Source organism: Pyrgilauda ruficollis, unplaced genomic scaffold, assembly GCF_017590135.1.
Source record: "Pyrgilauda ruficollis isolate IOZ18807 unplaced genomic scaffold, ASM1759013v1 scaffold29, whole genome shotgun sequence".
In the NCBI taxonomy this organism is placed as follows: domain Eukaryota; kingdom Metazoa; phylum Chordata; class Aves; order Passeriformes; family Passeridae; genus Pyrgilauda; species Pyrgilauda ruficollis.
The window spans coordinates 14,288,361-14,304,508 of NW_024524266.1; the positions used below are offsets into that span (position 1 = coordinate 14,288,361).

General features: G+C 34.8%; 1 protein-coding gene across 1 annotated transcript in view; it reads left to right on the forward strand.

Moving 5' to 3' along the window:
• The window catches only part of IL1RAPL1 (interleukin 1 receptor accessory protein like 1), a 578,609-nt gene that overhangs the window by 425,921 nt on the left and 136,540 nt on the right, over window positions 1-16,148 (forward strand). The window lies entirely within an intron of this gene.

Consider the following 16,148-nt stretch of genomic DNA (forward strand, 5'->3'; position numbering starts at 1 on the left):
TAGCTAAGTAGGCTTGATGTTAGAAAAGAGAAACAAAAAAACAAACAAACAAGAACCCCAAAGAAACCACAAACAATCAAACAAAAAAGGAATAGAGTATTTCTAGCACAATATGAATGGACCTAAAAGGTAAGTTTGTACAGGAACCAAGAGACTTTCCCTGCCATCAGAATAAAGTGAATTTTCCTAAATTGTATCCAACCCAAAACATTACTTGTGACCAAGTAATGTTTTTATCTCGGACATTACTTTGATAAAATTAAATTAACTATCATATACTGAATTGAGGATTTCTTCTTTCTCACCCTTTCCTGCACAAATTCAAGAAAAAAATTTCATTGAATTACTTTTAGTATATTATTTCTAAGGTAGTAATAGAAAGCAGCTCCCCCATAAGGGACAGAAGAATGCTGATGCATTTATAGCACTGGATTGTCATAAAAATTTTCCACAGAAACTGGCCTTGTTAATGACAAAAGCCATCCATAACTAGATTAATCAGTAGATGTATAAATAAATTAACTAAAGTGATATGCAATAACTAGCAATCAGCGACTCCTTTCAGGACAGAAATTGAATTGAAAAAATATTGAGAAGTTTTTTTTCTACAGATTACATGTAAATGCTCTATTCACTCCACAACACAAACATATTTTTTTCATTATATGAAGAATTTCAAGTTCATATGATTACATCAACTGTCTTTAAACAAAATTGTACCTTTTCTTTGATAATGTGTTTCAATTGGACACTTGCTCTTTAATATATTCTATTATTAGATTAATGTAATATGGGCAACTGTTTCATATAGGAATAATTAAAACTGTAAATTCAAAATTTGCTTCCCCAATGCCAGCTAATTTATTTTTATATTTATCTAAGAGCTTGGATCATCCTTTCAAAAAACAACTTGGGGTGTTAAAAAAAAATCTTTTTTCTCTTTGAACTATTTATTGCAAAAAGTTAGATTTAAACAAACTAATGTTTTGTTTTTTAATTGAGAATTTTAAAACCTTATTGTTCTGAAACATTTTGGTTTAATATTATATCAATTCCTGGGCTATACTCACCTAGTGAAACATTAGGAAAAAGCTTTGCTGAAAAACTCACATAGTTAATGACTTAACTGCAGACTAGTTCATAAAAAGTGAAATATTTGAAATTAGTATAAATGTATAAAGAATACATATTCTATCAGCATAAGGAAAAAAAACCAAGCAAAACCCCAACAAAACCTCAAGCAAACAAACCAAAACAAAGAAAGAAACAAAACTAAAACTGTTTTTTGACAATTTTTCCTACCAAGATATAAATGAAAATATAAACCAAGCATTCAGGAAAATCTTACACAGGGAAATATTTATCTGATTGGGGCAGAGGTTTGCATTTTGCTGTTAATTTTGCTGTCTTTTTGTTAATGATAATAGCTTGATATGTCAAACAGGTCAAGCTCTGTTGTTGTAGGCTCTGAGGACCACAATGGGAGAGACACATTGAAAAATGGAGAGCCTGTGAAGTGTCAGAAGCGGCAATAATAACACCAGTGAGGGGTTTTCAGTCAGAATAAGCAAATTTAGTAACTGTATTATCATCTGCTTGTTTATAAATGTGCTCAAACAGGATCATTTGGTTGGAAGGGAAGAAATTATTAAAAAAAAAGTTCTCTTTTTTTCTCTGAAGCAGTGCTATTAGGAAGTTCAGAACATCAAGATACCTACTTTACCATGTATGCACATTTTTTTTCAGTCAAACCAGATGCAATCTGACCACAATTGCATACAGACACCTTTTCATGTTCTGCTTTAAACAGGGAAAATAACTTTTAATTTTATTCTTGACATTTTCAGCTCTGCTTTCAAATTACAAAGGCAGAAACGTGGCATTAAAGTGGGCTCCCAACAAGGGTCTTCACTTAGGAAAAATAAAAAAAAATTAATAAAGAGGGTGATAAGGGAAGTTTTAATCTCTAAAATCTGACTATCTGGAAAAAAAAAAAGTATTTTCAAGATACCCTACACTCCCTTCTTAAAACTTTTAACCTTCAGATTGCATTAACCCAACTATTCTGTGGCTGAGGCTGTCCATGAAGGACCTAATACAGTTTACTGAAGGGACAATGAGTGAGTCATAAACATTCAACTGCACTAAGGAAAAGTTTGTGGTTATGGCTCAGTGACAACGTGTCAACTGATTTTCCTTCCACTCTTTTTCCTAATTTAATCAAATCCTAAAAGGTCATGGCTAAGATATTAAAAATAGCATACATATTTTAAAGCCTTCTTTTTTGGTCTTTATGCATTTGTGTGTGTCTGAGAATAAATATATATACATGTACACCTAATCTCTCCCTATATATATATATATATATATACACATATGGGCAAAATTTGACAATTTGTTCAAATTTTATCCCACTTTCTCAATGCTTTCTCTGGGACATATTTGTCTGATTTAATGGTGGAAGACTAAAACTTTTTTATTTGTGCTAGGTTATAATCCATTGAGAAATGTCTGCCCTAGAGTGTTATATAGCATACTTATCTGTGATAAACATCTAAACAGGATTTAATGAAATCAAAAGTGTCTGTTCAGTATCTCTGCAACTATGTCAATCTGATTCTTTATGTACTGATATATGAGAATATTTTATTTCAGACTGCTTGGGCAATACAATCCTTTATTTTGATAATATGATAGAACACTATGAAACCTGAGAAAACTTTGCATATCAGATTGATATTCCTGGATAATTTATGACTTAAACAATCAAAAATTATATGTTCCTTACTCTTGGAGTGAAATTTACTCAGATACAGCAAAACCTTTGAAGGAATACTCTGTGGCAGACAGCAGGATATAAATTATTGCAATCAAGATCATATTAAGTACACACAGCAATAAATGCAATTTAGACACATAAAGTACATTATTTCATGTGAAATTATAGTCCTAGGAAGACTTTAATTTTATACATTTAAAAATCAGGAATCATATTGTTCTGTGATAATTTTTTGTCACTTTTTCTTCAAGCTGTACTTAGCATTTCTGAATTATATGTAGGGACTTCATCATATATGATGCTGAAAAACAAACGAGTGTTTATTTGCATTAGAAAAACCCCAAACCATCATACAATGGTGCTATGCACAAACATTAACATTTTAAACAGCAAAATTCAAGCTCAAAAGTTTAATATTGTGTACCATCATTTATAATTGTAATTAAATTCACTAACTCCTCCAGAATACCTTGCTATAAGGATACAATTCTCTTTCAAGCAGCAAAGTTAATCATACATAAATCTCATCTCAAGAATAATGTATTGGTGAAATGACAAATATTAGTACATTTTTTACTCAGGAATTTACAGTTTTACAAGAATTAGTCTGTTTTCCAGTTCTGGAATAAATGCTTTCCAGCCTTATAGGTAAAGTCAGCATGTGCTCATGCAGTTCAAAGAAAGAGTAGCTTTACATGAAGTCGCACTGAACACCGTTTTTTTCTTAGACATACTGTGGATTTGTATTTAGATTCAGTGCTGCATGTGTTTAGAATGAAACACAGGTTTCATTCTGAAAAATCCATCTAAATCTGCAAGCATTCTTAATAGCAAAAAATTATCGGGGATTTGAGAGCTTGTCAGGTCACCAGAAAAGAGAAGGTTGTTTGAAGGAACACTAAGGGTCTGGAGAGCTTGAATGCTTTTGATAAACTCTTACCATTTAGAACATAGTAGCGTGAATATTTTGAAGCAATCAGATGAACAGGATCTTTTTTTATATTTGTTGACATATGAGTAACACTGAGACTCCAGATTGTGCATTCTGAAGTGCTATTCTTGTCTGTTTTCATAGGATAATATGGATGAATACACAGGCTATATAATCTCAAGACATAATCAACACATATATTTAATAAATATCCAATTTGTTACCTATGTAATTTTACATATTTAATATCTGAGGAACTTGAAAATAAAAAGAAATAATACTCACAGAAATTCAACTTGATGCCACACAGCATAATCAATATTAAAAAATGAAAACAATTCCAACAGTTTACATATGGCATGCATTATAAAGATTTATATAGCATTTTTTAGTAATGACTGCATGATGAGCTATAGGTCAGTGCAGTCCTTTGTTTTGGGATAGGCTTGAGAATATTAGGATAAACATGGTTATCAGTCTAAATTTCATATTGATAAATAAGACTGGCAGTGTGTTCAGTGTTTACATGCCAACCATAACTGGTGTCCTGTATCTGTCTGAGAATGCTTTAAAGAGTTATAAAAAAAAAAGGTAACACAGAAGTATTTTCCACAATCTGTCCTCTTTTAATTTTCTATTCTTTTGCCTGTGGTAAAATTCTGACAATGGACTACTTAGGTACTTCTGTTCTTTTCCAAACAAGAAAGTAAAATATAATCTGAAACAAGAGGTTTATTGAGTACTTAGTTTTCATGCCAATCTGAAAGTATACACAAATAAAAGACCAAATGCAAAACACCCCAGGTGTTAAACACTTCTTTCACTGCTCAGAGATAACTCTTGAGAACCATGGAGCTAGGAAGTTATAAGGAGAGAGAAGGCATTCAGTTCAGTAAACACCAAATTTAAATTTACAGGATAGGTGTTTGTGAGACCTGAGTGTTTACCTGGAGCTCTGCAGCAAATGTCACCTTCTAATGGATCAGTCATTTCATCTGCTTAAAGTGTCCTTCACCAAGTTATGTGTTATCTTACCAGTATGCTGGTGTCATTCCAACAGCTAGTTTACAACAACGGAAAATATTGGAAAAGAAATATCAGGCGAGTTTTATACATACCATGAAATAAAATGTATCAAGTAACTATTCATGTTCACTCCAGAAATAAATGAAGCACATACTTCAGTTAACCACATTAGGCTTATTTAGAAAAAATTATAACAACCATTGCAAAATTACTTCTCTGTACACTAATGTAATGAATAGATTGGAGATGTGAGGCTGCAGGGTTATAAGTTTAGTTTCTTTCACAGCTTTCAAAGCAATTAATTTGAAGTAATAAATGCTTGTAATTTTTAATCATTCATTCACGGTCAGATTTTCATGAGATATCTAAGAGCATGCATGGTACATTTCTCCTCATTAAAAATCAAAGGAGGACTAGCTTCTTGGCGCTGTTTTTATATGTTTAGAGATTGATACAAAGACACTTCTAGGTTTGTAGTAGAGATTTTTTGTGGGTTTCTTGTGTGTGGTTTTCATCTCCCATAAGATTATATTAAACAGAGAATTCATCCCACTTAAGTCAAAATTAGAGGATTTCTGTTTGGAAGATCTCTCTTAATAAAGATACTCAATACTCACATAAAGCAAGACAACTTAAAAATACAGCAACCAATTTATTTTTTTTTTTTACCTTTGTCATGTGGCAGCTAGCACAGCTGATATCTTATCAGAGCAACATTATCCAAAGTGCCATTTACAGTCTCCCAATGCTTTGGAAAGGTCAGGCACTTTAAAAAGCTTATAAATGCAAATATTTTCCATTATGTGATACTCAAATCAGTAAGATTATTCTTCTTAGCAAAAACAAACAAACAGAAGTTACACTTAGAGAGGCAAAATCCAAGACAATATATTTTGGAACTGCTGTTAGGGAATAAAGGATCTTTAGTGTTTTTTTTAGAATCTTTAGAATAGAATGTTTATTTAGTATAATGGACACACGTGCAAATGTGTTACCAACAATAATAGTTCAACCTAGTTTAAATCAAAAACTAAAATGAGGACTAAAAGGTTATTGTAGTAGTTACTGGAGGGACACATACAAGGCATAACTCAGAGTATTTGAAAAACATTTCTGAGAGTGTTGATACCAATTACAATTCACTGCCTGCCTTTTAGATTTATGAATAATCATTTTTTTTCAGGGTAGTTTTATTTGGGGTGTTCCTTATATCAGTCTGTCCCTGAGGAAAGGAGGAACATGGAGGTAGAAAATGGAGTGTGGTTTCCAGGGCAGACTGAGCCAGCAGTTCAAGAGGCTCCTACTTTTACAGCAGCAAGAGGCCTGGGGAGGAGAAAAAAATTGCTACTATTTCCTGCAATTTCTGGACATGCAAACCCATTGGTCTTGTTTTCTGTTTAAAATTATTCTGACACAGTCACCTTTAAAGAAAAAATGACAAAAAAAGAAAAAAAAAAAAAACCAAAAACCAACATAAACCCCCTTTTAGAGTAAATGCACAAAAACCCATTAAGATGCCTAACTGCCTAACTTCTGCTGCTGTCAATACCTTTTTGTTCCTGCTATTTATACATTGTGAAGAGTGTTCATTTTTTTAAGTTGAAGCCTCTGGCTCAAATAGGCTCCTGAATTAGTCAGTAGAGCCTCTTGGGAGGACACACAGTTTCACCTGGCAGCTATGCCAGCCATTAATGGTGTGATGTTTCATGACTGCTTTAAAGAGGTGCTTTAAATCTGTGCTGCTCTTACACCTGCCTCCCCTCACACTCCTCTTATTTCATCCAGCTTCAGCACTCTTCCTTACTGGGCTGAAAAGCTCTTTAAAGGAGAGGGAACCAATTTAAGCTGGATAACTTTCTCTGCTGATGGTGACATGAGTGCAGCAAACCCTCGTGCCAATACATGGTGAGAGTGGGAATTAGAGTCAGGGAGAAAAGGTGAAAGAAGGTGTTTTGGCTCAAACTGGTTATGAAACATCACTCTAAGGCTACACTTGGTCACAGTAAGTTCCCAAAAAATGTGAATATAGATCAAGAGGCACTGGCATGACATAAATCATATCACACCAGAGTGGAACTGTTTTGCAGCTACCTGCATCTTCCCATAAAGGTGGCTTTGCCTGGACTTTGGCAAACTGACAACTTGTTCCATTCCCTGTGTAGGATTTTAGAGTATTTTTTTCAGACAGCTGGGATGACATACCTGAACTTGGAGTGTGTGAATGTCGTCTTTCATGATACCTCTACGTAACAGGTGAATGAATGCCAAATTCCAAAACTATATTAAAATATGGCTTTCAGAAACATTTTACATTGAGCCATTTAACAAGAAGAGTTTTATAAGAGGAAATGGAAAAGGTGTGGCATATCACAGAAATGTATAGCTCAGGTCTTCTAATGTGTTTACATTTTTGACCGCTAAATTTGTTGAAATGTAACTCCATTAATTAAGATGTGTTAATGATTTGCTATGACCATGACAAGGACATCATTATTTTGATATTGTTTAAAGCTATATTGAACCACACTGCTACTTAATTGACTATCTGATATCCAGTTAAAGAATCTTGAGAGCAAAGCAGACATTTAACTGTGATAAAAGGAAAAAGGGTATTACTCATACCAACTTCTTAATTAGATGTTGACTTTGTTTATCCATTGTTCTTGCTCCATCTCCTTTTTACTCATCAATATGAGTAACAAGCACACTGGATGATGGTTCTTGTTTTTTTGCAGAAGTTTTTTTAGCATGTGATAGATTAGTGATACTGAGAACAATATAGCAAATAATTTTTGATGGTCATACAGCAAAATTGAGAGATAATTTTAATTTGGGAAGATGATATTTTATTTATTATATTTTCAGTCTCTTAATGCTGTCATATCAGAAGACCTTCAGGCATTTTTAGTTGTTCCTCTAAGTGGCATGAAAAAAATGAAATTGTTTCTGCATTTGAAACATTGCTTTGTTATGAAAAATGCACTGTTTTTAATACAACAGCTGTAAAGTTGTTGACTCAAATGTATCTGTACAATAAATTGAAAAAGTACAATACATACAATTGTATGGTTAATATGAGGATTGAGTGACATCTTATTTTTACTTTTGTCTGACTTTATGTTGCAGGCAATGATCAGTGAAAATGGTTCTAAGTTAGTAATTTTAAGAGTAAATCACTTTGGTTTTGAAATTCTTTCTTTTTTCCCCTTCAGTCAAAACTAGATTTTTCTTCAGGAAAATTGAGCTGCTGTGTCCTCACTGCTCATGCCAAACTAGCAAAGCCCCACCCTCGCTGTGTTCAGTGAGTCTTTGCACACATCCTTTTTCTCAACTCCTTCTTCATGCAATTAGAACATGGAGTTCCAGCCTGAAGTAGAACAAAAGAGAAGACTGTACCAAGTCAGTATCTCTCCGAGCTTGAGGATCCCCTCTGCTGAACTTTGCTTGTCATTTGGAAGTGTTATCTTTATTACAGCAAGATGGTGTCACTGCCTGATCCATCGCCCACCCCTGTGCAGTACCCCTGCCCCTAGCCCTGGCTTTGCTTCGTGGCAATCTGTTAACAAGTGTGGGTGTGGACCAACTCCTCTGAGCTGTCATAATATCCCAAGGCATGAAATGTAATTCATGAGGATTTGTGTCCTAAATTCAGTATGATTCATTCTGAATTAACTTAATGGATGAGGAGATACAAAGTGTTGAACTGCCAGCAGTAATTTACCAGCAGCCCACTGATGGAAAATTAAGGACTTCAGTAGTTTGAGATGTCTATAAAGAGGGAAGCTGGTGCAGGTATTGCTGGTTACTTCAAAGCCACTTAATTTGGGTCTCAAGTGGGACTGACTTGTAGATGAGCTGAGTCTCTGTACTTGACCCCAGCAGCATTTCCTGAGTTATGGAAGGTAAATCATTGCTGAAGTTAAAGGCTGTGAGGTTTTCTTTGCTTTCCAAAAGGCTCACAGTACATGTTATCACTTGCTGTGGCACAAATGTTTTGCAGTTCCTTGAATCCTAGTGATTTAAAGGACAATATAGAATCCTTACTAAATCATCTAATATCACATTTGTCTATTCAACATGTAACAGCTTTTTCACAGTTAGTAATGGTTAGTTTATTTATTTATGATCAGTAGTTTACCTACCCCCAAACACATTATCTATCATATAGGCTAATGTGTAGATAAATTTGCCTTGCTTATTTTCATATAACATATTATATTTGAATTAAAACTCTGGGGTTATTTGAAAATTAATTAGGAAACCCAACACAGACAATAATTTAAAAATTATTTCCAGCTGTTCCTGCAGTTCATCTTTTGCAGCACAGAAATACATGCAATTAGGTTAAAAGACAAAAGTATTAAAATCTGAGCAAAAATAAAGCTATTTTTTATAAATTTTTTGCAGTCTCAACTAGACAAAAATGTGGGACTAGAGAGTCTATAGAATGAAAAGCCAATTATATGTACCACCAGTTTTATTCCCTAGTAAATTCTATACATACATTTTTAATTAAGTGTGTAGAAGGATAAGTTATTTTAAAGCCAGCAGTCTACCTTTAAAAGTAGCTTTTTTAAAAGGAAAATGTTTGATTGGCATCCATATATAAACTATATATATTATAGACATAAATGGAACCAGATTACTGTAGCTGTGGAGTTTACAGGCCGTATGGAATAACAATAAACTAAAAATCCAAACATTTTCTCATGCAGAGATGAAAACCCATATCCTGCATCATTTCCCTTATGATAGTAAGCCATAAATGTGTTTTAAAAGACAAGGAGAAGTTGGGTTTTACCAGTTGAGAGTTTTCTAATAGATTAGAAAAAATATTTTTAAACAATTGTTAAATTTTGTGTTTAAACTTAAACAGGGGAAAGACAATAAAAAGACAGGGTTTTTTTCAATAGGTTTAATCCTTCCTCATGCATCTCTGCTACTCAGTTCTGTCTACTTAAAAATTGATCTAAAGAATATTTATTTTGCTCTAAGATTGGAGAAGGAAAAAATAAAAATAATCAGGCAATTAATAAAGGTCAAGACTTGTAAAGAGATGTGCTGCCTCCTTAAAAACATAAGATGATAACAGAAATTGGTGGCTTGAGAGAGCATCTCTAATGTGTAGCTAAAGGAAATACCTTGTGTTGCATTAATGTTAGGATTTTTTTCCTTTAATGACGAGTCCTGGGAAAAAGTGACTGTCAGAATCTATACATTAATTTTGATTTAAATAGAAAATACTGTTAAGAATGTTTAAATTATACAAGTTTTCCTTAAAATTTCACTTTTAAAAACAACCTGCTTGGAGTCAGAACTTAAAAATATCGTGAGGTAGAAGTCTGGCATATATAAGTAATGATAAACTTATTTCAGAAGAGTGGTATTGAAAGGAATTGTAAGAGTTTCTCCTGTCTCACACTTTTTCTGATTCTCTAAAGTCAATCATCTTCAGTTGTCTTTGCAATTCAAACCCTTTCCAGTACATAAGATGAGATTCAAGATTGTGATCTCTGTATGGAGATAAATGTTTCAGAAGCCTGAGGACAATTGAAACAATTCTGTATTAAAAAAACCAATAAAATTTATTCTTTAAAGACTTAAAATCACTCTCAATATTTTATACTAACTGCATGTAAAATGTACCTTCTCTCCTTCCCAGGCTTCACTGTTTAGAGGGCTGTACACTTTTCCCTTTAGTGATCTTCCTTGCCTGCTGGAGATAGAGACTTTCACACAATACTGCTACCACCTATTTCCTTCCCATAAAAGGCATAGCCATCACATGTTTTGTGGATTCCAGTTCTGTTTCTTACTTTTCAAACATAGCTAGCTTTCTCTTTTTTGACAGTCTCTACCACCCTTATGATAAATATTTGTCTCTTGTCCTGAATTATTATGGCTTTCTAGTCTGGGTTCTGCCTTCTTTTACTGTCACTATTCTCAAGAGTTATTCTAATGTAACTAATGGAAAGGATTACCTGGAATTCAAACACTGTGCCTTTTGCAGAGCTATAATACCTGCCAGCAATGGACTGTTCTCCACTTTTCTATCTGAGAGGCATTTTAAAGAATTCAGTTTCCAATTAGTCTTTGGTTATACTGCTAGCAGAGGTGGGACAGACACTTCTTGTATCAGTAAAGCAAGAAATATTTCTGTGAAAGGGCTTATTCTTCACAAGTGGTACTTCTTGTAATGAAAGGGACATCCTCTCCTGCTGGAGTTTCACCCAAATACCCTGAGGGTAGAAGAGACTTTCTCCTTCCCCAGTATCTTCCATAAAAGTGACAGTCATTGAACAAAAGAAAGTCATTATCTCAGAAGCATCTTTATCCTCCCACATCCTTACCTTAACTCATCAGAAATTCAAGAACTCTGAACTTCAAGAATGTACCTCTGAACATCAAGAATCCTCTAATGCTCACTTGTGCATTTCATACATGGCAGATATAGCTAAGACAAGTGTTATCCTCTTTCAGACCACATATTTAATAAAATACATTTATTGATGATGGCCAGACAGGATGAAATGTAACTGAAATTATGAAAACTCACTTGATTCACAGTCTCCACATGAATTTCTATATGTTTGCTTACCACAATAACTGCAAATTTCTTGAGGAAATTCTGCTATTCCACTATGTGTGGACTCTGTATAGCCACCCCCAACTAGTCATATCTAGTCATCTAGCTGCTACCACAACAGCAATAATTGTTTTGCTCTTTCGTTTGAAAGAGCTTTAGATTACAGTTATTGCTCCTTAGGTCCTCCTTCTTCAGTGCATACCACGAACCCTGTATAGGTCTAAACCCTGTAAAGGACATTACATTCTTCCTCATTCCCTTACCACACTCTTCCCAGACAAGAAGAGAAAGAAAGACAAAGAGCAAACTTATTCCATACAGTAAAAGTGTCACTAAAAATTAAACTGGATAAATAAAAAGTTTTATACAATGTATTCAATGCCTTTCTTATTAGAGGACATTTTACAACTGCCAGGCATCGCACAGGACTCTACAAAGATGGAAGCTACCAGTAAGCTTTTGTAGTTTTCATGTAATTGGCGTCTCTGGATGTTGAAAACTCTCAGGTTATGATGCAATCTCAGAAGGAGTCCTTGCACTAAGATCCAAATACATACTGCTTAGCATAGCTTTCATTTGGTATTTCAGCATCTTTGCAAAGAAACAGACCATGTGTTTGGGTGCATCCACTAGCTACCACACTGCCAATTTTAATGGGAATTAAACCAAAGAAAATCGTTCACATGCAAATGTGCAGTAGAATCTGTAATCTCTGTGTAGAACACAGAGATTTCAAGCAGTATTTATTAGTACTCTGCTCTACACTGATTCCAAATGATCCCATTATTTCAGGCTGAAGCCTCCTTATGTTTTAGCAGCACAGAGAACGCTACCTTACTTCTAGAAGGGATTAGATGATAAGTAATTAGTCTGATATGACTGATACTAAAACACATACTACAGAGTTTAGTCCCTCTGACTTTTAATGATCATTGTGATATTTAGAAATCGTCCAAAATGTCAGGTCTGCTGATCTGGTCAAATTTCAGTGAACAACCTAAACTTTAGAAATAACTTCAGAGGAATTTGAAGTATCCTTGAAAGACCTTTAGTCAGACAACTGGCTATGAGAAAGCCAAAAAATACTTGTGGCAATTAGTGCAATAAATAAAAATTATATTAGGTGTAGGTGTAACAGGCATAAAATGAGAGCCTCCAGCAAAATGAAAAATTTATCCTGTTTGAAACCAGAAATGCAGGCATCAGGTGGTTGGAATGCAGGAAGCCCACAAAATCTCTGCAGGGGTTAAAACAAGTAAATACTGGCAAACAACAGAAAAGGAGGAGGGAATCATGGGGTGAAACATAACCACTTCAGTCCTTTACAGAGAATATCATTAGGACAACAAATGGTGCCCTCATTGTGGCAGAGGAAAGGGAAATCCACAGACTCTCTCTTTGGGGTACTGGACCATGCTACAAGCAGCAGCTAAATGCAGAAAGGAAGGAGGGTGTATATTGTGTGGTTGGTTTATGACTCTAATGAAAGGGCAGAAAGAACCTGTCTGGTTTGTGAAGCCAGAATTACAGTACATATTTAGTGAGTGTTCCTTAGGAACGTTCTAATTAATGTCAGCCTGCAAAGCTAATACTGATTTATTTTGTTTCTTAGATAGAAACTGAAAGAAATACAAATAAATTCTGTTGCAGGAAATATATTAATGTGTGAATTACATTAGACCATGATGGGTATATAGTTATCTAGTTGTGTTTCTGTTGAATACTTATACATAAAAGCAGATTTCAATTAGTATCAAAAAATAGGATGCACGTATAAGAAAATAGGAGAAAAACAAAGAAAAAATAGATAAGATGAAGAAAAAAGGTGGTTAGCTACTGTAAATGCAGTGCAATCCCGACAAAGGGAAGAATGATGAGGAGGGCTCCATTGATATCAGAAGGCTAATTAATTACTTTATTATACTATATTATTCTATACTGTATTACACTGCATCTAAACTGAACCTGCACAAGCACCCAACCCCACTGAACAGAATCTCGTGCCTGTCTCCTGACGGACAGTCTGGACATGCTTGGCCCTGATAGGCCAAGGAAACAAAACACCATCACTCTGGGTAAACAATCTCCACATTTCATTGTACTTTTGCACAAACACAGGCACAGCAAATGAGATAAGAATTGTTTCTTCTTTCTCTGAGGTTCCCCACTGCAATTCCCAGAAAATATCCTTGGGATGTTGTGCCTTGCTTTTCTCTGTGAAGAGAAATGCTGCCACAGTCAGTAAGTGCTCTGCCATTTGAGAATCATTGATAGGGCACTCTTCACTTGGTCTTTGAAGCTTTAGCATTTCTGTATCCATTTATTTTAACTATTGTTTTTCAGTTTTAAGCTTATTGCTGTCACATAAGATTTGTGAGAATGACTGCTCATGACTAAAATCAGCTATGGAGGATGATGTAGATCCTCCCTGGGAGAGCTCTGCACTAGCTTTGACAAGGGTGTGCTTGCCTTCTTGTTTTTCTGTACCTCTCTGGACCGTGCTTACCGTGGGAAATTGCATGGGAAATTGGTCTGTGATAGTCTCTGCCAAATTCTCTCTGTTGATCACATTTTTTCTGTGCTTGCTAGTAAAATCTGTGCAATCAAATCCATCTAGAACAGGAATGCCTTTAGAGGCCAGAAGTAGTTTTGAAATTATCATCAGGTAGAGAGTCTGTTGCTGACATTTAATTGTCCACCCCTGCCCCTTTACATATATTCATTCACACACTGATATACACAAACAGTTCCTAGATAAAGAGAGACTTTGTCAGGCAATTTGTCATGTTGACAAAGCTTTGATAACCTGAGTCCTGGAATTTCCAGGAGCTAATTCCTCATTAAAGTTTTGGCTCACTTGATCGGAACAGCTGAGAAATGTATAATTTTTTTTCCTCCAGGAGTCATTTGTGTGAATCCAACTCATTAACTCACCAGGCAAGGCTTTTACATGGGGTCTAACTGCAGGCCACCAATATTCATTTTGTAGTCCTCACAGAGAGGCAAAGCCTTGGGTTAGTTGGAGAAGAGGACTTACTGTCACCTCCCAAGATGGGCCAGGAGCTGTGGGCACTTCCACAGTGATCCTGATGGTCTGCTGTTGGCAGGTGACTTTCCCTTCCCTGCCACACTTCCACTTTCACTGTACACATTCAGGGCTGTCCCTCATCAGAAAAGAGCAGGAAGAGCCATTGCAGAGTTACCAATAACAAATCGGTTCCTTGCGTAGAGCTGTCTCTTTCAGGTTAATGGTGTCATTAGTCGGGAGGAGTTTCTTCAGTGTCCCTCTAACAACTTATTTTGAAAAATGCTGATGAAAAAGTGCCCCACAGCTTGAAGTTTGGTTGCAGCAGCGCACTCATGAGGCACAACGTTAAAGACATGTCAGAAGGAGAAACATGGATGCTGCTTATGTCTAAATGTCTAAACAGAATGGGACAACCATGATAAAATCATATTTTTAAAATCAAAATACATATCTTTAAAGGGGAGGAAACAAGATAATCCTGGTTAAGTAGTCATTTCCTCTTATGCCTGCAAGGTTTGAAAAATGGGAAATATTTTTCCATTAAAAGCTGTGGGAGTTAGTGTTGAGAATATTATATTTACTGGTAACACTCTTCCTGCTTCAGACATAATGGAGTACATAATAATGGGTTCTTAGCTTTCCTGACATTTTCACAGTATATAAAACCACTGGAGGTTTTTTTTTCCCATTTTTAATATCTGAAAAGGCTTATAAAATAATTTAATAAGTGCAATATTTCAAAGGATTTCTGCATATGTGTGACTCTTACAGATCTCTGTCAAGAGAATACAAGACATGAAAGCTGAATATTTAACAACTCACCTCTTTTCCATTAATCACTGAGTTGTCAGGAAAGCATCTTTACAGGGATAAAGAGCTAACATTAGAGCAGTATAGTGCAAAAGCAAGTGGGAATACTCAGTTATTTCAGTGTGTTATTTTTTTTAAAGTTATTTTAAAAACACAGTTAGAAAATAAGTTTTAATTAAATATTCATAAATTATTTTCCTTTTTAACACATACCTTTTATGGTTTCTTGTGCAGGTCTATAGGTAGAACAGATATAATTTATCCATAAAATATAATTTCCATGATATTTCATTATTTTCATAGCATGAGCAATGGGTGCTTAAAATATGATCTAAGAACAACAAAAAAAAAAAAGGCAGGGAGGACAACAACTTTCTATTGACTCACAGTATGTGAAAAATGTGTTCTTCTTTAGGCAGAATAAAAATCTGAGTCAAAGGAAGATGGAAAGCTCATTAATCATGGCAGTGCTGGGAAAACTTGGGATATGAAGCTCTGTTGGTCATGCAGCAAGGAAAGACATTAGAGATGCTGTGGGCATCCTGCCTCCCCATGGAAAAATAATTTACTATTCACTTTTGTCCCCAGCATTTGAAATAGGGCTTCTTCAGATGCACAAAATTCCTTCCCTTATATAAGAAAAGCTTAGGGATTTTCTAATTCCTATGTCCTGAATTGTGGGGATATAAATTACTTCTTTGCACCTATTTGAGCAGCAAAGGTAACTCTTTTATATGAGACTCTAGGTTTTAATGTTAAGTAAAACCTTAAGGTCTTCCATGTTTTGAAAAATTTTCTCTTCATAACCCAAATAAAAAAAATTTAATTTGAAGCACCAATTCCATGTGATATATGCACAAGGATTTTCTTTAAACCCATAAATACTTTTGGGCTGTGTAATGGAAATATTTTCATGAAAACCATATCTAATTTGTGATGGAAGAGTAAGAGAAACTAGGTGGAATACACAGGGAAAGGAATTCCTTGT